Here is a 25,547-nt window from a genome sequence, read left to right as displayed (position 1 = left end):
GGACAGAAATGCTGTAGAAATGAAAGCGTTTGATTCACGACCACCTCAGCGCATTAAGAACTCATCATGTGTCCTTCACATCGGGAAGCGTTTGATCAACTTTGACATCACGCAGTAAACATCACTCTGTTAGTCACGTTTTCGCCCGATGGCTCATGGCGAAAATGCGCTTCAACAAAGGCGGTGACTCATCAGCGGTGACTCATCGGCTGACGTCAGCAGCAGAGCGCGAGGAGAGCTTCACATCGCCAACTCCTCGGAACTTTCAGAAGACGTCATCATAAAGGCTGAAGCAGGGAAAGGACAAGGATGGTTGTGAACCAACTGACAATTTAACCGTCATCCCCAAACAGGACGGTGAGTGTCAGAGTTTTACATGAGAGAGTTAGAGTTTCACATGAAATGCTCCGTTAAGTTGAGCGCGCTGGCTTTCAATTATCTTTTAAACTTTGCTCGCTGCTTGTACACCATATTTGCAGGGAATGAGTTTATAAACAGCTTTCTTTCCTTAAAGGCGCCGCTCATTTGTTTCATAGCTGCAATTTACTTTTAAATAGTCCAGATATCTGTCACAGTTATCTTTACATGTTATAGACAAAATGAAAGCAGCTGCCTCAAATAAAATGCTTAAAAGTTCACATATTTGCTCTTGAATTGTAAATAGTCATTTTAGATTGTTGAAAGGTTCACATTTTTGCCCTTATAAATTAGATAGTCATTTAAGTTTGGTTCTGAACACCGTAGCACTAAATATATTTAAGTTTTCCACTGTTTTATTCTGACACTTGTCATAACTTGAAATTTTGACGCTCTTGCTAATAAATTCGCCATTTTAAAATTCAAATAGTTCCACCAAGTCCAACGCTTGAAACATACCTTTATAGATGTTTCCTGTAGGCTGTCAGATGTGACATGACACCGGTGGGGCATCAAAAAGCGTTGCTTGTCTTTATTTAAATATTCTTCTTTATATCTTGTAGTTCCAAATTGTAAATTTAGTTCCTTTACGCGTAGTTCTTTCTCCCTCGTCGCCATTGTTGCAATGTAAAAAAGTATATTGTATAGTAATATAATCCAGTAGACGTTGGTATTCTTAAGTTGGTATTTATTATTTAAATTTAGGTAAAAGGATGGTAATATGGAGTAAGGAATCAGGCCCCACCGGGAGCAGCATCCAGCTGATCCTGACCAGATGATCAGGATGTAACACACCTACTTTTAGAAACTGGTCCCCTTGGCTCAAGACAGGCTTCAAATTATTGCTGAATAGTCCACAGTCTAGATATATTTCTGCACAATTTTGGGGACAGCAAATATAACAAAACTACTCAGCCACAGATTGTTTTGTGAATTTTTCCCAAAGCATTCCTCATATCCTTATTCCTGAAGGTATAAATCAGTGGATTGATTAGAGGAGTCACCACTGTGTACATCAGGGACAGCCAAGTGTTCAGATTGAGAGTATTTTCTGCTTTTTGGACCATGTATATAAACATCAGTGTTCCAAAATATATAGCAACCACAGTGAGATGGGAGCTACAGGTGGAGAAGGCCTTCTGTCTCCCTGACGCAGAAGAAATTCTCAGTATGGCAGATATAATGTAGGTGTAAGATACAATGATGAAGAGGAAGGGAAGTGATATCACAACAAGGACAAGAACAACAACTTCAATTTCAACAATACTAATGTCCGAGCACGCTACTTGTAGAAGAGGACTTATGTCACAAAAAAAATGGTTAATATTATTTTTACCAATAAATTTCAACATACAGATTAGAGATGTGTTAATCCAGGTTGCACCAGAGCTTGACACCCAGGCAGTTGCTACCATTTTAAGGCAAAGTCTTTGGTTGATGAGCAGGTTGTAGCGTAAAGGATGACATATGGCTATGTATCGATCATAAGCCATGAGTGTCAAAAGTAGACATTCAAAGTCAATCAGCCAACCAATAAGAGACAACTGGGTGATACAACTGGGGAGAGAAATGGTCCTTCCATCTGTGAAGAGGTCAGCCAGCATGTTAGGCAGAATAGTTGTTGAGTAGCAAATCTCCAGTAGTGACAGATTGGCAAGAAAGAGATACATGGGTGAATGCAGGTGGGTGTCAGCAGACACGGTGACCAGGATGAGGGAGTTCCCAGTCATGGTCAAGATGTAGGCGGTCAAGAAAATCACGAAGAGGAAAGGCCTTAATGTAAATACATTCTGAAAGCCCAGGAGGACGAGCTCTACAGGTTCAGATGTGTTTTCCCAACACGCCATGTTTTTTCATATATATCTGTGGAAACATTTAAGAATATTTTAAACAATTAGCAGTGGAAATATCTTCATAGACTTTATAGAAGTATGTGTTGATTCAGAGTTTTCAGAGGAATGAAACATGAAGAGGGCCAGCAGTGAACCTGAGTTCTAGATTAGCACAGCCACAGCCAATGATGGCAGACATTCAGAATGTAAGACTCATTAACACCCTAGGTAGCACATCCACTTTCGAGTTAGGAAATATAAGTAGCTGAAAATAAATGTTTACTAGACCAATTTCAACTTTATAGAACCTAGAGCAACAGTAATAACAAACAAGCTATAAACAGGGCAAAGTAACAGCCAGATAAAGTAAAGTAAAAGTAAAGTCCACATTTGTAAAGCGCACAATCACCCGTAAGGGTCTCTAGGCGCTGGGGGCCGTCGGGAAGATTAAGCGAGCTATTGCCCAGAGTCACATGGTGCTGGGCTAACCTGCCGCCGGAGCCGGGGATCGAACCGTGGTCCCCAGATTCCAGCGTCAGTCGCCCTGGCCGCGGCGCCACACCTCTTCCTGGAAGTACCTGGAAGAAATAAAAAACAAAAATGCATGCATACCTGTCGGACCTGGCCTTCTCTACAGACTCACCCCCAAACATTTTGCTTTCCTCCATCTACTTTTTGGTGAATTCATGTTTGTTGGCCTTAGGACTCCGAGCACTTTGCCACTGCTAGTCCGTGCTGAAGTGCATGTGCTCTCTCTTCTAAACATGATAACGTTCACTCATATCGATTGGCATTCTTAATTCACCTATAATCTCTAGTACACTGAGCCCTGAGCCAGGCCTCTCTAAATGGAATGCTGATAGTGGGCTTTCAGCACTGCTTGTACCACCTGCTATGAACCCCAAAGTACCTCAATATAGACCTGGGTAGTTACATGACCTTTTACCTATATTGGTCCTACCATCGTTCTACATAATGGGTTTGGTGCAGACCTTTTACCTAGTTAGGTGCTGCATAAATGTTTTTCGTTAAAATATTTGTATTAAAACGTTTGCACATTTTAAGAAAACATACAGTCAGAGCTGCGCTCTTGCATCGTTTAGAAAAGAAATGAAAAGTGGTTGCCAAAAACATAATGCACAATGTCCAATATTAACAGGAAAGACAGATGTGTGAGTGACGACAAGCATATCGAATCGTGAGGCAATATCCCTAGACAGGGCGGAGCAGTACTAGTATGTTGCACCAGCAGGTGGCATATAGGTGAGTTAAACATAGTGCAGTTTGAATCCAACTGGGGACATAGTGTACAACAAAATGAGGACAACATAAGTCAAGGAAGGTAAAGTGGGGGAGTCGCTTGAGACCTGCTGCAGCATCTAGTGTAGCCGGGGGACCAAGGCTGCCAGAGACCAGTGGTACGGAAGTTCTTGAACTGGAACTAAGGGGCTAAGTAGGGGCTGCATAAATGTTTTGTGGTTTTCTCTGAAAACTAGCCTCATTTATTATGCATGAGGATTCTCAGTATCACAGCAGGATTACCATCTTCTGCATAATAACTCTGTATAGGGGTCATCACTATCGTCATCCTTGGCCGATATGCCTACACTACCATGATACATCTAGGTAGAACCCCTGACTGTATCTTTTGAGTATATAAGCACACAACTTGCTGGGCAATTCAGAGGAGAAAGACTTCCATGCTGACACGAGACACTGAGGTCCCTGCAGGCAGATAATCCAGCACGCAGTCGTCTGACATCCCTTGTGGGGTGCTCAACTCAAGACCAAGATGGGGTCCTACACTCTCTCACATTAGGTAATGGGGTTGGTTCTTTCCTAGGTGAATTCTTAGCTATACGCCTACATACATGCTAAGTACACTTAGGTACACCTAGTTAGGATTGCATCGTAGGAGTATGCATTACTACTGTCATGTATTATGCCTACATATATTCACTGTTTTAGCACTATGGTAGAGTTGTACCTTTTATTTACTCTTTTGGTGCTAGTAATCATATATATCTGTTTCTGTCTCATGGTTGTTGCAGCACATATTTCACACTAGAATGACACTGGTTCAATTAATACTTATTGAAAACAACCCCACTGTTTAGACAAAGTGAGCATGAGTGACTGAACGAAAAGTACAGTACTGTTTCCACAACACCTGAGGGGACAGGGTTGTCATGTTCAATAGTTGAAAGAAACTATTCACTCCTTGGTGAGGTTGTGGGGCTTATAGTGGCACTGCGAGCAAGCTGGTCTACAGGCGAACATACCCTGTGGGGGGGGGGGGGGGTCTAGAATCAGTCTGGACTCCAATCCCTTAGTTTATGTTGTCTAAACATGCAGATCCTATATAGATTTATAGGAAATACACGACACTCCCACTTAAGTAGTCCTTTAAACATGCCTTAGGCCTGCCATTGCAGAGCCTGTGTTTGCAGTTTAAACAGCCATTTCAACCTAGCAAAATAAACTTTTCGCCAGGCCCAACGCTTCTTTTTTAATATATATGTCATCCAGGAATGGCCCATGCAGGCAAGAGCATTGGGACTGGGGGGAGTGGACATATGAGGAGGAGGTAAAGTTAAAGAAAAAAAAGCCACCGATGCGGTGAACGCAAAGTAAGTGGTTTTCTTTCTTTTTAACTTTACCTCCTCCTTTTTTATTGACTACCCGCCACCCTGCCACCCCACCCCACCGCTCTTACCGGCATGGGCCGCTCCTGACGTCATTCCTAGGCTAGGCCCAGGACAGCCCAGAGGGCAGGGTGCAATGTATTTAATAAGTAGGGCGTGTTCTTTTAAGTTTTGCATGGCCTTGTAGTGAAAAGCTCTTGAATTTGCGCAGAGCCTATATTTTCAATAGGTTAACATTGGGATTACATTATTAAATTTTATAAGTGTAATTTTCAAATGGGAAGATATGATTGACTCCTGTTTGGTGTCTCTGACATTCTAATTCAAAATCCTAGCTTATAGTGACGACCAATTGTAAATCACTGTTCTGAAAATGCCCCTTTTAGAAAGTTGATATTTTCTTACCTTAGACATTTGACGCCTTCACCCTTTCTCTGGTCACATGATTGGGTGTAGTTGGCAGCTGTGCTTTTTGTATTGATCCCAGACAACCACACACAATGATCACTGGCAGAATTTGAATTTGAATTTGAATTTATGGAAGGGAGGAGCTGGGCCCAGTCTCATTGATACCTACATAGGCTGTGTCCTATCCCCACATAAAGGGCTACATACCCCCTGTATTTAGTCTGGAGCCCGGGCAGGAACGGCAGGGCATCTGTGCATTTCAAAGGAATGCTTCAAGAAGCATCTCTTAACTTAAAGGCACAACTGTATATAAATGAAGGACCTCTGACACCACCACTTGAGTACACTTCTGGACCTCTGGATACTCTGCCAGGAAGAAGGACTGCTGTGCTGCTGACGGACTGCCAATCTGCTGTGCTGCCCTCTGCTGGACTCCGGCTCTGCTGTGCTGGTCTGCTGCACTCTTGCCACATACTGCAAAATTGCCATTATACCCCATTAACACTCTTCGCACTCTTGTTTTCATCCCTGCCAAGGGGATCACAGATAAAAGAACCTGACTGTGGGCCAGATGTAGGTCGGTCGGTAACGGCCGAAAATACCGATTTTCGGCCGTTGCCGAGCGGAATCGAACCATCGGGATGTAGGAGTCCGAAATCCGTCATAATCGGTAAATTACCGAATCGGTAATCATACCGAATCGGTAAAATCCCGAATCGGAAAAAACACAGCTTCGGTATGTTACCGAATCGCTAACATACTGATTCTGTATTTCTACCGAATCGGAAATTCTACCGATTCTGTAAAATACCGATTCGGAAAAACCACAGAATCAGTAAATCTACCGAATCGGTAAAGTTACCGATTCGGTAAAATGCCGATTCTGTAAATAAGAAGTGTGAAAATTGAAGAGTGAGATGTAGGTAAGCTCAGAAATACCGATTTTGCCTAAAATTCGGTATTTAAGAGTCTGTATTTACCATGGATTGGAATCAGGTGGTAACCAGGTGCAACCTATAAAAACGGACCCAAAATGCAATTCTTCTTGCACCATGGCGGCATTTTATGTCATTGCAAGACGGCTACGGCTACAGGAGGAAGGAGAGAGGGAATGGCTGAGACAGGAGCAGGTCTACAGGCAGAGGGTGACCCTGTGCATGCTGACAGATGCAGAAATCCTACAGAGATACAGGCTGGACTCAGAAACCATTATGGACCTTATCAGGGACCTCCAACCACTGTTGGACCACCCCACCCCAAGGGCACACGCAATCCCAACACAAGTGCAGGTGCTATGCAGCCTACACCTGCTTGCGTCTGGCAGCTATCAAAGTGTAGTTGCTGTGGCAGGAGGGGTGACCCAGAGCAGCCTGTCAAGGTTTTTCCACAAATTCCTTGACGCCATGATACAGAGGATGGACCAATACATTTCCTTCCCTGCAACCCATGCGGAACTGGTACAAACTAAAGCAGACTTTTACCAGATGGCAAGATTCCCCCACATCATTGGCTGCATTGATGGCACGCACATTCCGATTTGCCCCCCTGCTAACACAGAATACATATACCGTAATCGGAAGTCAACGCACACCATGAATGTGCAGGTGATTTGTAATGCTAAGTGCGTCATCACAGACCTGGTTGCAAAATTCCCAGGGAGTACCCACGACTCCTATGTCTTCCAAAGCAGCGGCATCCATGCACGGCTGACGGCAGGGGAATTTGGTGAAGGATACCTCCTAGGTGAGACACATTGTCAGACCCCCATAACAAAAATAGCAGTGTGAAGTACATGTATGCATGTGAGTAATGTTACCCCTTTTTCTTCTAGGCGACAGTGCATATGCCCTCCGCTCATTCATACTCACCCCCTACCTCAACCCCTCAACACCCAGCCAAAGGAGGTATAACCGGGCCCACAAAAGCACAAGGAATGTGGTAGAACGGACCTTTGGCATCTGGAAAAGCAGGTTCAGATGCTTGCACAAGAGTGGAGGTGCAAGGCAGTATACCCCCATCACCTGCTGCAAGATAATTGCTGTCTGTGCAATGTTGCACAACCTTGCGGTCAAGAAGGGCACTGAGGTAGAGTTGTCCGACTACGAGGACCATGACGACGACATTGCTGTGCCACAAACCCAACCTGCTGGAGTGTCAACACCAAGTGATGGCAGATACAGACGGGAGGAAATAACAGACAACTATTTCTGAGTGAATACAGATGAACACACAGGTTATGGATGTGAAAGAAATTTTTTTTAATGTTGGAAGAACGTTCAAGCACTGATGTGCAACAACTGAAAATATGAAAATGTATGTGGGGACTGGAAATGCCCCGGGTTGCCTCACCCACACTGGCAGAGTCATTTTCTGAAGCGCTTCACAGTGCCACTGGGATGCTGATCACCCCCTTCAGCATGGCCTGCTGCCTCTGCGGAGCGCCTGCTGCTCCTGCGCAGCTCTGACACAGCGCTAGCCGGGCTGCTGCGGCTGCTGCTGTCCCCAGCCTCGGCCACGTCCAGGGCAGGATTGACCACTGTATTTGATATGATGAGGGCCTCCATGGCACTGGTGATCTTGGCCATGCCCCTGGTCACCTCCGCAGTGTGTTGTGTCAGGCTCTCTTCCAAATTTACCCCTCGGCGACATAGCTGGGACGTAGCGGCGGCAAGCCGGTTAATTGCCCTGTTTTGGACCCGGGCATCCCTGCACCTTGTGTGCTCAGTATGTTCCATCTTGGCACAAAGCTGTGTGATGGCTGTTGTCATTCGTCCCATTCCTGTGGCAATGTCTCTGTTTGTTTGTGCCACCTCCTTGTTGCTTGCCACCAACTCACCAAAGCCCTTTGCCTTTTCTACCATTTGCAGGTTGTGTGCACGCAATTGGCGGTGGCATGCCAGGATGGATTTTGCCTGCAGGCGCTGGATTCGCACCATGCTCCCCTCAAGGCCTTGGAACACTGTGCCCTCTCCTGATGGACGTGCACTGCTGGGAGTGCGTGGGCGGCGATTGGTGCTGGCCTGCTGGGTGGGCTGCTGTGCTACAGGTGTCGCTGGTGTGGGTGCTGGTGCCTGACCCGCAGCTCCCTCCATGATTGTCAATGGGGCCACAATACTCCTCCTGGCTGGTGATGTGGCAGGTGCTGGCTGGGACCGTGAGGGGGAGTTCTCAGCTGAGAACACCAATGGGGGGGATTGTGATAGGTGGGGGGAGTGGGGAAATACGAGGGCATGCATGAGGTCGTCCTCATTGACAATGGCACTGCTGTCCTCCTCCTCCTCCTGCGAGGCATCCATGGTGCTTGGCCCTGCCACCACACTCGGCGCCGTCGCTGGAGCTGTCGCTTGTGCAGCTGATGCTCCACTGCCTGCACTGCCTGATGTTGCCCCTATGTATAAAGAAGCATTTGTGAACTGAGTGCAAATGTCTTACAGTCACTACAATAAAAGCATTGCACATGTCACTTTCATTACTCTGATTCTTTTTTCAAGTGCCTTGCTAATTAATGTGCACTGACAAATGTTCCTACATTAGCTGGCTACATTTCCCATTATGCATTGCTCATGTATGGTGCTAGCAGTACTGGACTGGGGTTTGACTGTACATTGAGCCTATAGGGGAGGTGTCTGGTTGGGTGTGTCATGCTGCGCATGCTTCTTACCTTTTGCTGTAGCTCCGGCTGAGCTGTCCAAGTCCCCTACTCCCACCACACTCTCCGTCTCGATGGTCGTGGCCACCAGCTCCTCCAGGCCAGTCAGGGGGGGCGCGGGGTTCCTGCCTCCACCGGTCAGACCTGCCTGCTTGTGGAGCTCTGACAATGTCCTCTTGGTGAGGCTGCGAATGTCATAGAACCTCTTTTTGAGGTCCTCCAGGCTCCTGGGGGTCACACCAACAGCATTGACCCTCTCACTTATGGCACTCCACAGTTTCCTCTTGGTAGACTCTGGGACTGTGAGGGACAGCCTCCCATAGAGCTGCCTGTGGACCCTCGCCACCTCCTCCACCAGTACTTGCAGCTCCATGCTGCTAAACTTCACTTTGCGCTTCCTATCAGCCTTCTGGCTCTCTGAGCTGCTTGCCATTTCCACTGTCTGCAAAATCAGCTACCACTCTCTCTGCTGCTCCCTCTCACTGCTCAGCTCTGGCTGCCTCTCCAGAAAGTTCTGATGAGTTGCACCTGCCTGGGTAGCCACTCCCTGGTAGGGTGGGGGAGGGTGGTTCCACCTCATTGGCTGTTTCAATTGGTTTCACTTTTACTTGCGTGCCGAATCCGTACTTACCGATTCGGTATTTACCGATTCGGTATTTGCCGAATCGGTAAATACCGATTTGGTTTTTCCAATGCATTCTTATGGCCCTTTTGGCCCATAGGCTTGTATTGTCATTACCGATTCGGTATCGACCGATTCGGTAATTACAGATTCGGTAAGTATCGAAACACGCTACCGATTTTTACTGAATCGGTATTTTACAGAAATTTTTTATCTACATCTCATTTTCCGATTTCAGTATACCGATTCGGTAAAAATCGGTATTTTAAAATCGGTAAATGAGTTTTACCTACATCGGGCCCTGTATACCTTAGGTAGTTTAAGGCACAGTTTTCACTAAACACCACCATAGACCCTCACTCATACTGTCATGTAGATAGGTTTTACCTTCACACTGTGTTAGGTTAGCATGAGCTTATTAGAAGTTTAAACGCCATTTTCCTTTTCTGCAGCCTCTGCACACAACACATTTTGTTATTAAAGCTTTTCGCCTAGTAGAATATTTTGCTTCACACGAGAATAATATGTTTGCTTATAATATCAGCCTTGCTTGGTAAGCTATGTCTGAACAGTGAGTGTCGAGACCTTCAAGGTTATTTCAACACAGCGCTTGTTGTTCGGTTTTAATCAGCGCACGGTTTAGACATAATACATATGCAGCTGTGGCCAACTCTGGGTTTTAGGCACGATTAATAATGCACTGCACAGAGCATGAACACACACAATTGATGAATATTCGCATGCAGAGAGTTGGTGCAGGAGATGATGTGATCCCTTTCTGCTAAGATCAGAGGTATGGGGTCGCCCTTCTAAACCCAAAGAGACCTTCTGTAGATATAATATAATATACTAGCAAGGGAGGGTAAACTGAGGTTCTATTTAGACCTTTTCCCTTTAGCATTTTAACATGCTTTCGCCCTTTGTATTTTATGGAATAGTAACTATGCTGCTAACCTTGTTCCTTATAATATGTTTGCTTGTATTAGCTAAGATACTGCGCTTGAGAACACTGCATTAGAAATAAACATTTCAAACTGGCATGTGTCATCATTTACTCCTTGTTCTGGACTGATATGTTAGTATAACGAAAGAGTGTTCATGTGTTCCACGTTACCTGAGGTGTGCTAAGTCCATGTTCTGGGTTGTCTAATTATTGGGGATGTGTGTAAGAACCAATGAGACACTGATTGCTAGTCTGGTAGGGGATTTTGGATACTAAGGTGAGTTTTGGCACACCCTAATTCACTGAGGTTCCAAGTCTCTATGCACAGTTCTGTGTAGGAGCAGGATCCCTGCGACAGTACTTACAGCCTAAAGAGAAGATCTTGGCCAAAGAGCCCTCTCATGAGGCCCGTGGGGCTTTGCAGTGCCGGACCTATGAGGAGATAAGCCCTATGATGAAGCATGACATCCACTTGGGTGTGTGAGGGCTTAATCTTCCTTAATTACTAGATTTTTCGTCTACACCCTACTCTGTCTCTCTTTTGATAGGAAAGCTACTCTCCACTTGTATAAGTATAAATAAAGGACCTCAGACACCACCATTTGAGTACACTTCTTTACCTCTGGATACTCTGCCAGGAAGAGGGACTGCTGTGCAGCTGAATGACTACCACTCTACTGTACTGTCCTTTGCTGGGCTCCTGTTCTGCTGTACTGATCTGCTGCCCCCCTGCTTGGGTGAGAAGGACTGTGCCTGCATCTCTTGATCCCAGAACCCAGAGAGACTCCAAGGGCTAGTTCACTTTCCTCCTGATCTGAAGCCTCAGGGGCATAACAGGCTTCCGACTTGCACCTGAACTCTGCCTTATGTGAGTCTACCCTTTCAAGTGGTGCCACCCAGTCCAAGGTCATTAGAAGTGCACCTAAGGCACTTCTAAGTGGAACTGGAGAATCTCCTCTGCTGAGCAACGCATCACTGAGCAGACCCGATGCATCGTCTTGGCTGAATTGTGCATCCCTGAGCAAAACCAACTCATCGCCACTTTTGCATGGATTGGATTCATTGCAAAAGCCTGCATCGCCCGACACAGTCCTCAGAACTGACGTATCACCTCAAAAGCGCAGCACAACCAGAGCCCAGGGCTTTGAATCTCTCACAAGCTCTATCCTTGATGGAAAATTCCGCATCGGAGCTCCTAAAAACTGTTGCATCTCCAGCAGGGTGCCAAATCCCGACTCCGAACTTCCCATCAGAAATAGAGCTGGGCGTAGCTCATGGAGTTTCACTCCACAGAATTCTGCAGGGTTACCAAAAAACAAATTTTGTGGAGTTCTGCGCGTGGGTGAACTATTCCTCTGCCACCCCTCAATTTCATATGTCCTCTTTCAGAACCTCCATTCACAGGCCTCATGCTTATCTGCTCTTTGACAGTCATCAGCTGGGCTACACACTCCGAATAAAACCCGGTAATTAATTGCTCATCTGCATCCTATAACACCCCTGTATGCGCCCGGCTCCCCCGCTCGGTACTACCTACCATATATGATGAGTGATGATGTTTTAAGCACTTCCTCTCTGGACTAGAGCTAATTACTGCATATTGAACACCTCGCCTCCCTCGCCATCGCTGGCTGATACTCTATCAGGAGCCAGGCTGATACTCTATCAGGAGCACAGAGTCTTTGCCACCATTTTATTTACAACACTAATTACCCATGTAATCTGCAGCCACAAACGGGAGGCGTTTAATCGCTGGAGCTAGGGCTTGATGGCTGTGTGAACAAAGGCGGCATTATATTTTCATACATGGCTTTTGTGACTCCTACAATCCCTTGCTCCGTCCTTGGCACAATGCCATGGGCCACTGCTCTCCACCTTTCCTGGTGCTGCAGTACATTGGTCTCAGGCAGTCCTACTCAGGGAGCAGGCGGCTCTGCAGGGGTATCTGGGGCTGGAGGACTACACTGTTGGGACCTGGGCCCATTTTGCACTTGGGGCTTCTGCAGCTGATGTCATTGTCCAGGTAATGCTCATGCACTATCTTCAACACCCAGCCCGAAGGGGTCTTCTTCCTTATAAAAGTCTTTGACTTCAGCAATTAGCATACAACTCCTGAAATAAAGAAAGGACTACACTTTGCTGTGCCTGCACCCATTTCTGAAGCTAATGAAGTGGCCATATTAGAGACGTAACATTCCTGTTAAAATGGAACTATCGTAATCTAAAATTAGAATTTTAAGGGTAAAATCGAGAGCATTGGTAAACTCCACACTGCTGGCAGTTGGGGGTGTAGTTTTAGCTGAAATCTGCGTTCCAAGCTGAGCTTGGAATGGAAAAATTCAATGAATGTGCGGGCGGAGCGGAGTATGCTGCCCACCCCTAATCACAAGCCCCGTCAAAGGGATCCTCGACGATGATGCAACAGGGCCTCGCCACATCTGGGAACCAATGCATCACTTCAGCTGTGCAAATGGATCCATGTAATGATCCGTAATCAGTATTTAAGATTCTCTGTTCAGTAGGCCTATCTCGGTCCATATAGCCTGCCTACACTCCATCACGGTAGGCCTGAACTTGTGACTTTTTCTTGTCCGGAATGACCAGATATCCCCAGTCGAGCTTTGTGCTTTTTGGTGCTATTTCCCAAAAAACACTTTCAAGTCCAATATCTCTAGATCAACTAATTAGATTTTTGTCATTTTGGTCTTGTTTTATTTAATAAAAGCTTCTCATTTTAATATTTGAAGTCTTGCACAAATACTTTACACAATCCCTCTAAGTTGAGCCTGACGGCTCCATGCCAAGCTACCAAGGGGGGGAGCACAGGATAATTTGGGGTTTGCTTGTGCTTACCATGACAAGGAGTGTGGTTGCTGCTTGACCAGTGCTTACACCTCAGTCAATCAATCAATCAGGGAATTATAAAGCACGCTACTCACCCGAGAGGGTCCTAAGGCACTGGGGGGGAGGTCAACAGTTCTGCTCATCGAAGAGCCAGGTCTTGAGGGCCCTCCTGAAGGTATCCAGGGAGGGGGCACGTCTGAGGTCGACCTGGAGCTCGTTCCAGGTCTTGGCCGTGAAGTAGGAGAAGGCTCTTCCCTATGCTTTGGCTCTGTGGATGCATGGGGTCACAGTGAGGAAGAGGTTGGTGGATCGGAGGTCCATTTTGGGTATGTGGAGTGTGATTCTGTTGTTGAAGTATTGGGGCCCGATGTTGTGTAGCCTTCGTAGGCATAGATGAGTACCTTGAAAGTGACTCTCTTCTCGACGGGGAGCCAGTGGAGCTTTCGTAGGTGTTGGCTGTGGTGTTTGTGTCGGGGAATGCCGAGGAGGAGTCTTGCGCCGGTGCTCTGTATCGTCTGGAGCCTGCAGAGTAGAGATTTGTTGATGCCGGTTTAGAGGGTGTTTCTGTAGTCCAGTCTGCTGGGGATCAGTGAGTGGGTGACAGTCTTCCTTGACTAGATTGGGATCCATTTGAAAGTCTTACAGAGGATGTGGAGGCTGTTGAAGAAGCTTGAGGCAATGGCGTTGACCTGTTGGTTAATGGATAGGGAGGAATGCCAAGATTTCTGGCGTGATCTCTGGGGGTGGGGAGCCTGCTGAGGGCGGTAGGCCACCATGTGTTGTTCCATGCTGAAGGGGTGGTTCAGAGGATGAGGACTTCTATCTTCTCCAAGTTGAGTTTTAGGCAGTGACATACTGCATTCTATCCTGAAAGTTGAGCCTGGTGGTGGGGGGGTCCTTGGTGAGGGAGAGGATGAGCTGAGTGTTGTCAGCATAGGATACTATGTTGAGGCCGGCTGTCAGACGATGGTGGCGAGGGGGCCCATGTAGATTTTGACGAGGGTAGGGCTGCGCCACGATCCTTGTGAGACTCCGCAGTTGACCTCTGTGGGTTCAGAGAGGAAGGGAGGCAATCTGATTCTTTGGCTTCTGCCTGTGAGGAAGCATCGAATCCAGTCAAGGGCAGTTCCTTGTATGCTGGCGTTGTGTAATCTGGTGGTGAGTGTGCGGTGGGAGACTACATTGAATGTTGCTGAGAGGTCGAGTAGAATCAGAGCTGCTGTGTGGCCTTGGTTGAGGAGGATGCAGATGTCATCTGTGGCAGCTAGTAGTGCAGTCTCAGTGCTGAGGTTGCTGCGGAATTCGGATTAAGAGGGGTCGAGGGTGGCGTTGTCTTTGATGAACTTGGTCAGCTCTGCGTTGACTCTCTTCTCAGCAACTTTTGCCTCAAAGGGAAGGAGCGAGATAGGCCGGTACTATTTGAGGTCCTTAGGGTCTGTTGAGGGCTTCTGGAGTGGGGGGCTGACTTCTGCATGGTTCCAGTCATCAGGGAAAACACCGGTCTTGAAGGTGGTGTTGATGGTGTTTCGGAATTCTGGTGTGAAGGTGGTGGTGGCTCTTTGGTAAATGTGTGGTGGGCATGGGTCAGTGGAGGCCCCTGAGTAGATGCCTTTCATGGTCGAGGCAGTCTTATCTGTCGTGATCGATGTCCAGGAGGAGATGGTGGGCTGGCTGGCGATGTCAGAGGGTGGGGTGGCTGCAGAATTAGGTGTGTGGTCATTGAAGTTGTCGTAGAAGTTTTTGATCTTCAGGTGGAAGTAGGATCGGAGCTTGTCGCAGAGGTCCTGGAAGGGGGTGATGTCCGAGGCTTGGCTGTGGGGTTTGGTGAATTCTTGGATGATGCTCAAGAGCTTGTTCAAGTTACTGGAGTTGGTGAGGATTTTGTTGTGGATGAAGGTTCTTTTGGAGATTCTGATGTGTTGGTGGTATGTTGTCATGGTGTCCTTGTAGGTGGTATGTTTTTCTGGTGTCTTGCTGTTCCTCCAATTCTTTTCTAGGCGTCGGCAGGTTTGTCTGGCTTCTTGAAGGTCGGTGGGGAACCATGTGGCTTTTTTGAGGCCTTGTCTGCGTTGCATAGTGGGGTGAGCTTGTCTGTGCAGTTGGAGATCCAGGTGTGGGGTTCTCTGGCTGCGAGGTCAGTGTTGGTTGTGGTGGAGGGGGTGTTGTGGTTCAGGGTGGAGTTGAGCTGGCCTTCGGGGACTGTTTCAGTTCCTTCGTGGGGGCGCGGAGAGGGTTCTGGGTGCCTTGGGTTTGTCAACGAGGAAATGTATGCAGTGGTGGTCAGTCCATGGGAGAGGTGTGGTGTGGCTCAGGTGTACGTTGTTTCCTCCTGCGAAGATGGGGTCGACTATGTATCCACCAACAATCTAATTTCTTACAATACTATCCCACCTTTTTGCATTGTGCAGTACAAATGGATAGAGGAACATGTCTCCAAGAATTGTTTTTGTGCAGAAAGTTATCCCTTCCTGGACAAAAACAATCCTGTCTGCAATGCAGGCTCCCTTGCACCATGATGCAAACTTGCCTACATTCGCAGTAGGATGCACTGAGTGTGCCAGCACAGACAGAGAGCAGGAATATATGTCAATAAATATGTCTCATTTCTGATTTCACCTTTTAATGGAGAGCAGCAAGGCGTCAAATGATGATAAATGTGGCCGTACGTGTATAGAATCAGCTGAGCTTGTGGAGCTAGGATCGATCTGATGAGGTCTCTTAAGGGAATAATTTACTCTATTTATAAATTAAAATGCATAAGTCTGTCCTTTTGATTTATAGACACTTGCATTATCTAAATGCTGTCCAAGTAGCTATGAAATAATGTAACCAATACTATACATATACATATTCATAGAAGACCTCCAAAAAGGTCAAAACTATTACCAACTAAAAAAAGAACAGTCAGTGAACCATTCCAACCTAAAATAACTAACCAAACCAGGGAAATGTACGAAATGCTACAATTCAAAGTCAGATTCATTTTAAATACCAAAGAAATGTACTACTTAAAAATAATAGCTAAATCCCTATTATAAACTATCTATAAACTCACAACAAAAATATAAACAAAAAACAAAAACAGCATAACAACTTAGCTTATATGTTTAAATATGTATTTTGATAAATCAATCTATAGTAAAACTATATTAATAAAGTTCAAAATAAGATTGATAAATACAAATAATTAATTTTATTATTTAACTTAAAATGCTCATAACAAAACCAAAAAGATCCCATATACAAAATATAGAATGCAGCTTGAGAACTGAAAAAAACATATAAAATAAAATATTTGATTGCAGTAAAAATCCAGTCATTAGACACTACTAAAAACCAAGGAAATTCGAAATAAACACACCAAAAGTTCAGAGGATATTAAAAAATATTATTTGTTTGAATCAGACTAAATGAATCTCCTTTTTTATAAAAGGCAGTAAAAATAGAGGCAAACATAATATACTCACCCTAATAATACATGCATCACAAACTCAATACAAAAATAACATTACAACTCTACAAACATAGTAGAAAATATGACAGTAGCTACAATAACATAGCACTACTAACAGAATATAGTTAGGCATAAACACCATGGGGCCATGTATGACCATTTTTAGTTGTCGCAAAAAATTTAAATTCAGCCTGTTTGCAACAGCTAAAATGGCTTTTGTAATATACAAACCCTATTTTGTGTCTGTAACCTAATACCAACTTCCAAAATAAGGTTTGTGAGTCACTATTAAGAAGGGGCATGCTAAGGGCATGTCGCAGGGTGGTGTAAAAGTGTTTTGCGACTGGAATGTGGTTGCAAAACAATTGCAGTTAACAGCCTACTTCAGCTAGGTGGGAAGCCAGACTCAAACGGGAAGTTTCCCCAGGGGGTCCGTTCCCCTTTGTGAATGGTATTATTCACACTAACTGAACGTAGCCACAACCCCACTCTCATAATGTCTGTCCAACAGCAACAGGGAACCGTGACCGACACAAATGAATTGCACATCAAAATGATACTGATAAAGTACAAATTAAGGGTTGCCGCAAAAGAAATTGCCACAAATGAAAACAAAATTGTTCCTAAAAATTCATACAAATGTTAATAAATAATAAAAACTTTTAAAAATGTACGCAAAAATGTAAATAATGTGTAAATAATGTAAACAATGTATGTAAAGGTTTGAATTAAACAGTACTATACAATATATACATATATATTAAATAGTACTAATTAATATATACTAATCAATGCATTCCACACATGTAAGAATGCAATATACTGTGTATAAAATATACATGTATTAAACAAATAATTATTTATAATTTGACTTAAAAATGTTTAAAACTATACATGGCATAAAACTGTGTTAAAAAATGCTATACATTTGATAGTACATAAAAAAGTATATACAAACATTGCACCAGTGTAACGTGTGATTAGGGTTCTTTAAAAATATATATCTCAAAGTTTTAATTAGAAAGGTTTCTTAAATAAAATACATACATCATGTAATGAAATTAACATGTATTCTTAATTATTTTTTCAAAAAACACAACTAAACACAACGACAAACTGCAATCCATTTTTAGGAAGCTGTTGTAGAATAAAGGGGATATATTTACTATTCCTACTTCGATCTAAGCCATTTTGAGGAAGATGTTGGACACAAATAGAGTCAGATTCATTATGTCAACTAAAATTATTTTAGCGAAGGTGTTGACCACTGAAACGGTCACATTTACTATTGCCACTCAAAACTAAAAGATTTTGGGGAACGTGTTGGACACTAAAGGGTTGGAATACTATGCCCACTTCAATCTAAACCATTTTAGGGAAAGTGTGTGACACTAAAGGAGTCACATTTACTACTCTCACTCCAATCTAAATACATTTTGTGGAAGGTGTTAAACACTAAAGGGGTCAGATTTACCATTTCCACTCCAATCTAAACCATTTTAGGAAGGTGTTGGACATTAAATGAGTCATATTTACTATTTCCCCTCTAACTTAAACAAATTTGGGGAAGGTATTGGACACTGAATTGGTCAGCATAACTATTCTCATAACACTATATATCATTTTACAAACTCAATAAAATCAATTAAAAAGCAAAAAATGTGAACTACAATAAACTCTTATAATTTAGATATATACTGCAAAAATGAAACATACACAATAAAAAATAACAAATAAACATTATTCACAACATTTTAAAAGAACAAATTTAACATTGACAAATTTTATATAATTAACATAAAAAAGACAAATGCATAATATTGACATAGGTTAGATATTTCTAAACTATAAAATTGCTAATTTTCAAAACAAGTTTACTATAACATATTAGCTGGTTTTCAGATTAAATGCATAAAATAAATGTAAAAACTAACACAATAACATTTTTTTTTAAAACATATAATGTAAAATAATATTTTAGAAGCAACATTTTTCAAAATAATACATTAAAGGCTAAAAACAATATTCTTTCCTTTGATATTTCTGTCTACTAAATTCCAGATATTACATTTTATTTTTTTCGATAGCCTTCCCAAACGCCTCTATATCTAACCCTCCCCCCCACCCTGTCTAGTTCCCATCACCTCTGACACCCAGAACCCCCTAAAAGTCATCAGCAAAAAAATTGCCCGAAAAAACGCTGCACATCTTGGGAAGGCATGTATTTCACATCTGGAATATTATACTTCCCACCATCTGTACCTTAATTGCCTATTGTCTGTCCTTTGTCTTTCCCATATTCTCTTACCCATCGCTCTAAAATGTAACACACAAACTCCCCTTATGATGGTGTAAATACCCAAAAGCATTTCCCTTAGAAGACTACGCTCACCAATGTCTATGCAATCATCAGTGGGGCCTGACCTCTCTATTAACGACATCACAAATTGTACCAGATTATCCCTTCTCTTTTCCATCCTCTCCCAATCACTTCTATGATGAACATTTGGCCAGACTTTGAGCTCTCGTCTCCCTATCACCACAGCTCCTCTGGCCGTCCACATGTTGCTCTGTATCCGGTGCCAAATTACCAAACCTGAATCACTGGAAACGAGACAAAGCATCTGCAGTTCATTGCCAATCCTGGTATCGGCCTTGCATGAAAAAATACATTCAGCTACAAACACTGGGGGGCAGATTTATGAAGGCCTTGCGCCGCCGGTGCGTCACTTTATTTGACACAACGGCGGCGCAAACAATGTGCCCTATTTACAACGTGACGCATCTAGGAGATGCGTCACGTTGTAAAGCCCTGCGCCATTAGGAGGCGTTCCTACGCAGGGGGGGGGGGCGTTCCTGCGCAGGAACGCCTCCTAAAAGTGGCTGAGTGAAATCTATGAGATTTCACTCAGTCACTTTCAGGACAATGCTGCGTCAAAACCCTGCGCCTGCTTGAAGCAGGCGTAGGTCTTGACGCAGCATTGTGGAGATGGTGCACCCCCGAGCCTTGCTGGAGCTGCGTCGCGCTTGCGACGCAGCTCCATCAATGCGCCACTTTTACGGCACAGATGCGTCACTCATCTGTGCCGTTTTTGCCCCATGGTGCGCCGCATTATAAATGCGGCGCACCATGGGTGGCGGAGCAGCGGCGCAGGATGACTGGCGCATCCCTGGGGATGCGCCAGTCATCATAAATCTGCCCCTGCCCAAGGAGGGCTGATGGCCCCTTGAATCAGGCCTTTGTTTGTGAGGGGCTGGAAATGAAAGTAAGAAAGCCCCCCACCCTATGCACACCGATGCTACAAAGGGAATGCAGACGGGTGCAGGCGCTGATGAATTATGCCCCGGTGTCGGAAAATGACACCAGGACGGATCCAGCCCAAAAAAATCTCCCAGAAATGGGATCCGGCGCGAGTCCCTGCTCTCCACCACTGAGCGTCACCACACTCGAATGCAACGTCACTCCAGCGCCTCTCTGCCTCCACGTGCCCTCCAGGCGCTTGAAGCAGGTAGTGCACTCGAATGCAACGTCACTCCAGCGCCTCTCTGCCTCCACGTGCCCTCCAGGCGCCTTCAACAGGCAGTGCACTCGAATGCAGCGTCACTCCAGCGCCTCTCTGCCTCCACGTGCCGTCCAGGCACCTTCAGCAGGCAGTGCACTCGAATGCAACGTCACTCCAGCGCCTCTCTGCCTCCACGTGCCGTCCAGGCGCCTTCAGCAGACAGTGCACTCGAATGCAGCGTCACTCCAGCGCCTCTCTGCCTCCACGTGCCGTCCAGGCGCCTTCAGCAGGCAGTGCACTCGAATGCAATGTCACTCCAGCGCCTCTCTGCCTCCACGTGCCGTCCAGGCACCTTCAGCAGGCAGTGCACTCGAATGCAGCGTCACTCCAGCGCCTCTCTGCCTCCACATGCCGTCCAGGCGCCTTCAGCAGGCAGTGCACTTGAATGCAACGTCACTCCAGCGCCTCTCTGCCTCCACGTGCCGTCCAGGCGCCTTCAGCAGGCAGTGCACTCGAATGCAGCGTCACTCCAGCGCCTCTCTGCCTCCACGTGCCGTCCAGGCGCCTTCAGCTGGCAGTGCACTCGAATGCAGCGTCACTCCAGCGCCTCTCTGCCTCCACGTGCCGTCCAGGCGCTTGAAGCAGGTAGTGCACTCGAATGCAACGTCACTCCAGCGCCTCTCTGCCTCCACGTGCCCTCCAGGCGCCTTCAGCAGGCAGTGTACTCGAATGCAACATCACTCCAGCGCCTCTCTGCCTCCACGTGCCCTCCAGGCGCTTGAAGCAGGTAGTGCACTCGAATGCAAGGTCACTCCAGCGCCTCTCTGCCTCCACGTGCACTCCAGGTGCTTGAAGCAGGTAGTGCACTCGAATGCAAGGTCACTCCTGCGCCTCTCTGCCTCCACGTGCACTCCAGGCGCTTGAAGCAGGCAGAGCACTCGAATGCAAGGTCACTCCAGCGCCTCTCTGCCTCCACATGCCCTCCAGGCGCCTTCAGCAGGCAGTGCACTCGAATGCAACGTCTCTCCAGCGCCTCTCTGCCTCCACGTGCCCTCCAGGCGCCTTCAGCAGGCAGTGCACTCGAATGCAGCGTCACTCCAGCGCCTCTCTGCCTCCATGTGCACTCCAGGCGCTTGAAGCAGGCAGAGCACTCGAATGCAGCGTCACTCCAGCGCCTCTCTGCCTCCACGTGCACTCCAGGCGCTTGAAGCAGGCAGAGCACTCGAATGCAGCTTCACTCCAGCGCCTCTCTGCCTCCACGTGCCCTCCAGGCGCCTTCAGCAGGCAGTGCACTCGAATGCAGCGTCACTCCTGCGCCTCTCTGCCTCCACGTGCACTCCAGGCGCTTGAAGCAGGCAGAGCACTCGAATGCAGCGTCACTCCAGCACCTCTCTGCCTCCACGTGCCCTCCAGATGCCTTCAGCAGGCAGTGCACTCGAATGCAAGGTCACTCCAGCGCCTCTCTGCCTCCACGTGCCCTCCAGGCGCTTGAAGCAGGTAGTGCACTCGAATGCAACGTCTCTCCAGCGCCTCTCTGCCTCCACGTGCCCTCCAGGCGCCTTCAGCAGGCAGTGCACTTGAATGCAGCGTCACTCCAGCGCCTCTCTGCCTCCACGTGCCCTCCAGGCGCCTTCAGCAGGCAGTGCACTCGAATGCAAGGTCACTCCAGCGCCTCTCTGCCTCCACGTGCCCTCCAGGCGCTTGAAGCAGGTAGTGCACTCGAATGCAACGTCACTCCAGCGCCCCTCTGCCTCCACGTGCCGTCCAGGCGCCTTCAGCAGGCAGTGCACTCGAATGCAGCGTCACTCCAGCGCCTCTCTGCCTCCACGTGCCCTCCAGGTGCCTTCAGCAGGCAGTGTACTCGAATGCAGCGTCACTCCAGCGCCTCTCTGCCTCCACGTGCCCTTGAGGCGCCTTCAGCAGGCAGTGCGCTCGAATGCAAGGTCACTCCAGCGCCTCTCTGCCTCCACGTGCCCTCCAGGCGCTTGAAGCAGGTAGTGCACTCGAATGCAACGTCACTCCAGCGCCTCTCTGCCTCCACGTGCCCTCCAGGCACCTTCAGCAGGCAGTGCACTCGAATGCAACGTCACTCCAGCGCCTCTCTGCCTCCACGTGCCCTCCAGGCGCCTTCAGCAGGCAGTGTACTCGAATGCAAGGTCACTCCAGCGCCTCTCTGCCTCCACGTGCCGTCCAGGCGCCTTCAGCAGGCAGTGCACTCGAATGCAGCGTCACTCCTGCGCCTCTCTGCCTCCACGTGCACTCCAGGCGCTTGAAGCAGGCAGAGCACTCGAATGCAAGGTCACTCCAGCGCCTCTCTGCCTCCACGTGCCCTCCAGGCGCTTGAAGCAGGTAGTGCACTCGAATGCAACGTCACTCCAGCGCCTCTCTGCCTCCACGTGCCCTCCAGGCACCTTCACCAGGCAGTGCACTCGAATGCAACGTCACTCCAGCGCCTCTCTGCCGCCACGTGCCCTCCAGGCGCCTTCAGCAGGCAGTGTACTTGAATGCAAGGTCACTCCAGCGCCTCTCTGCCTCCACGTGCCGTCCAGGCGCCTTCAGCAGGCAGTGCACTCGAATGCAACGTCACTCCAGCGCCTCTCTGCCTCCACGTGCCGTCCAGGCGCCTTCAGCAGGCAGAGCACTCGAATGCAGCATCACTCCAGCGCCTCTCTGCCTCCACGTGTCCTCCAGGCGCGTTCAGCAGGCAGTGCAGTGGTCAGGGAGAGGTCTGTTGTCTGGGATCGAGGAGCACCATCTGGCTGTTTGGGGTCTTCCTGCCCCACACACTGCTACATTTAAGTCCAGGGGTAGCGTGTTCCTCGCTGGGTTTTTCTTGTGCCTTGTCACAGCGCACATATTGCTTTAATGGGCGTTTTTTTTATCTGGTCATAGTTCGTATTTAGTATCTATTTATTATGACTTATGTTACAACATCCAGTTTGGTGGATACTTTAGATAGAGATGAGAATTGTTTGTCTATGTGCCCGGCTCTGGTCTAACAACCACCTGTAAGGATTCAATGTCTGCCTCCCCCTTTCCAGCCTGACCTTTCTGAGTCCCCTGAAGTTCTTTCCCCCTTGCCGGTTTTTTCTATGTTATGATTTGCTTCAGTAACACCAGTCAAATTTCTTTATTTCGGTTTAGCAAACCATAAATTAAGCGACCATAGGGATCATGAATGTAATTTACAAACAAATAAAAGAGTGTATCAGTAAACAATGTGCAAACAAGAAATAAAAACGCTCAAGTTGACATTAAAAGGATGCAAGTTCAAGTTCAAGTTCAGAAATTTGTATAGCGCACTACTCACCCATAGAGTCTCAAGGCGCTTGTGGGAGGGGGTGCATTATTTATCGAAAAGCCAGGTTTTAAGTTCCTTTCTGAAGGAAATGTGGTTCTGTGTGAGGCGGAGTTGAGTGGGGAGAGAGTTCCAGGTCTTGTCCGCCAGGTAGGAGAAGGATCTGCCTCCCATGGTGGATCTGTGGATGCGCGGAACTGCGGCAAGCGCTTGGTTGGAGGATCTTAGTTGGCGGGTGGGTGTGTAGAAGGACAGTCGTGTGTTGAGGCATTCGGGTCCTAGTTTGTAGAGGGCCTTGTGAGCGTCATATATGCAGCATCATATAAATAAAACAAAACAATATCCACAGCGGTCATGACTTGGGCCTCACTAACATAATTATGTGGCAAAAGTGTTGTTAATATTTATACAACTCAATTTCCAAATTGATACCCTGCGCATCAAACCCTTAATCAAAAGAGCAAGGTGTCAAGACTAATCATAGGAACCTGGTTAATGCATAAAATGGAGTCCTAAAACAATTTTAAAAAATAAAGAAATTTAGAAAGCAGCATTATTGGTCAGAACAATCTTAATTTTCCAGCACAACCTATTTATCTATTCATGCCAGTTAGTCTCATGGGTTGTGCCCTCCTTCTGTTCGCCCAGGAGTGGCCTAGAAATGTTACTCTAACTCGTGTAACTATTTTATACTGTTTCCTTTCTATGTTATGCGACGCTCCAGAAAGTGATGTAATAATGTTCTGAAACAATGTCCTACCTCGTGTAAAGCGCTCTGATACCTCCGGGTCTAGGCAGCGCTAGATAAAACCTTTCAAATAAAGAAATAAATATTGTTGTTCTGTTCATTTCATAGTGAACACCACTACCTCGTGTTGGGGTGCCAGCGCTGAGAGCAGCAGCTGTACCCAGGGAGAGGGGAGGGTTAAAGACATGGGACAGTCCTTCTGGTGTCTCTGCGCATGTGGCCATGAAGCAGCAGGGGGTGGGAGGTTCCTTCACGGGCCCTCAGCGGCTTCCATCAAATCAACTCTTTGCAGCAGCAGCAAAGAGCTGCGGTTCCGGGCACACTCCCTGGACGTAAAGTGAGGACAGATGCAGGGTCGATGTGCAACTCTAACCTGCTTCTGCTTTTAGCCTCCTGCAAACTTTGAGAACTAAACTACAAGTCCCAGAATGCAACTTTGCTGTTCTCTTACAAAAGTAAAAGCAGTGGCTGAAAGTGTCACCCAATATGTTTTCAGATTTGTATCTCATTTCATGCACATCATTTTTGTACCAGATTATCACCCAAAGTGTCCCCCAGGAGGCATTTGAATGTCACGTATGAACACACGGTAAACATGGAAACGTCACATATCTGTGCAGATGTTTATGTGAGGATACGAAGAAGTGTGGCTCAATGGTTAGAGCGGCAGACCCTGATGCAGAGGTCTAGCCCGAGACCAGGGTTCAATTCCCCGCCTCGGCGGGTCTTGGGCTCAATTTCCTTGGACCTGATCATTCTCGCCTCGGTGCCTAGTCTAATCATGGGTCCCACTCTGCAACTCTGGGCAATAGCTTGCTTAATCTCCACAACGGCCCCAACAGCGCTAGGATGCCTGGCTTCACCTTGGGGGTGCCCAGGAGTGGGCATTTCACAGGGAAAGGCCAGGAAGGGTTCCACAGCGGTATGTGTACAGTGCCTTGAGACCCCTTTGGGGTGATTTGTGTGCTATATAAGCACTACATTTACATTTACATCCCAGATGTGCCCGCAGTATCAGTTGAATGTCAGTGACACCCCCACGCTTGCAGTAAAGCAGCGGCGGTGTGACGGGAGACCTGGCCAAAAACATGGATGCAAAATCTGGGGCTCGGCTGATACATTTATTTTCAAAACCCTGCCACAAAGACATTGGAGAAACGTGGCAGAAAATCTGTTCTGCTTAA

This window comes from Lissotriton helveticus, chromosome 12 (assembly GCF_964261635.1).
Source record: "Lissotriton helveticus chromosome 12, aLisHel1.1, whole genome shotgun sequence".
Classification (NCBI taxonomy): domain Eukaryota; kingdom Metazoa; phylum Chordata; class Amphibia; order Caudata; family Salamandridae; genus Lissotriton; species Lissotriton helveticus.
This window is presented reverse-complemented; position numbering follows the sequence as displayed.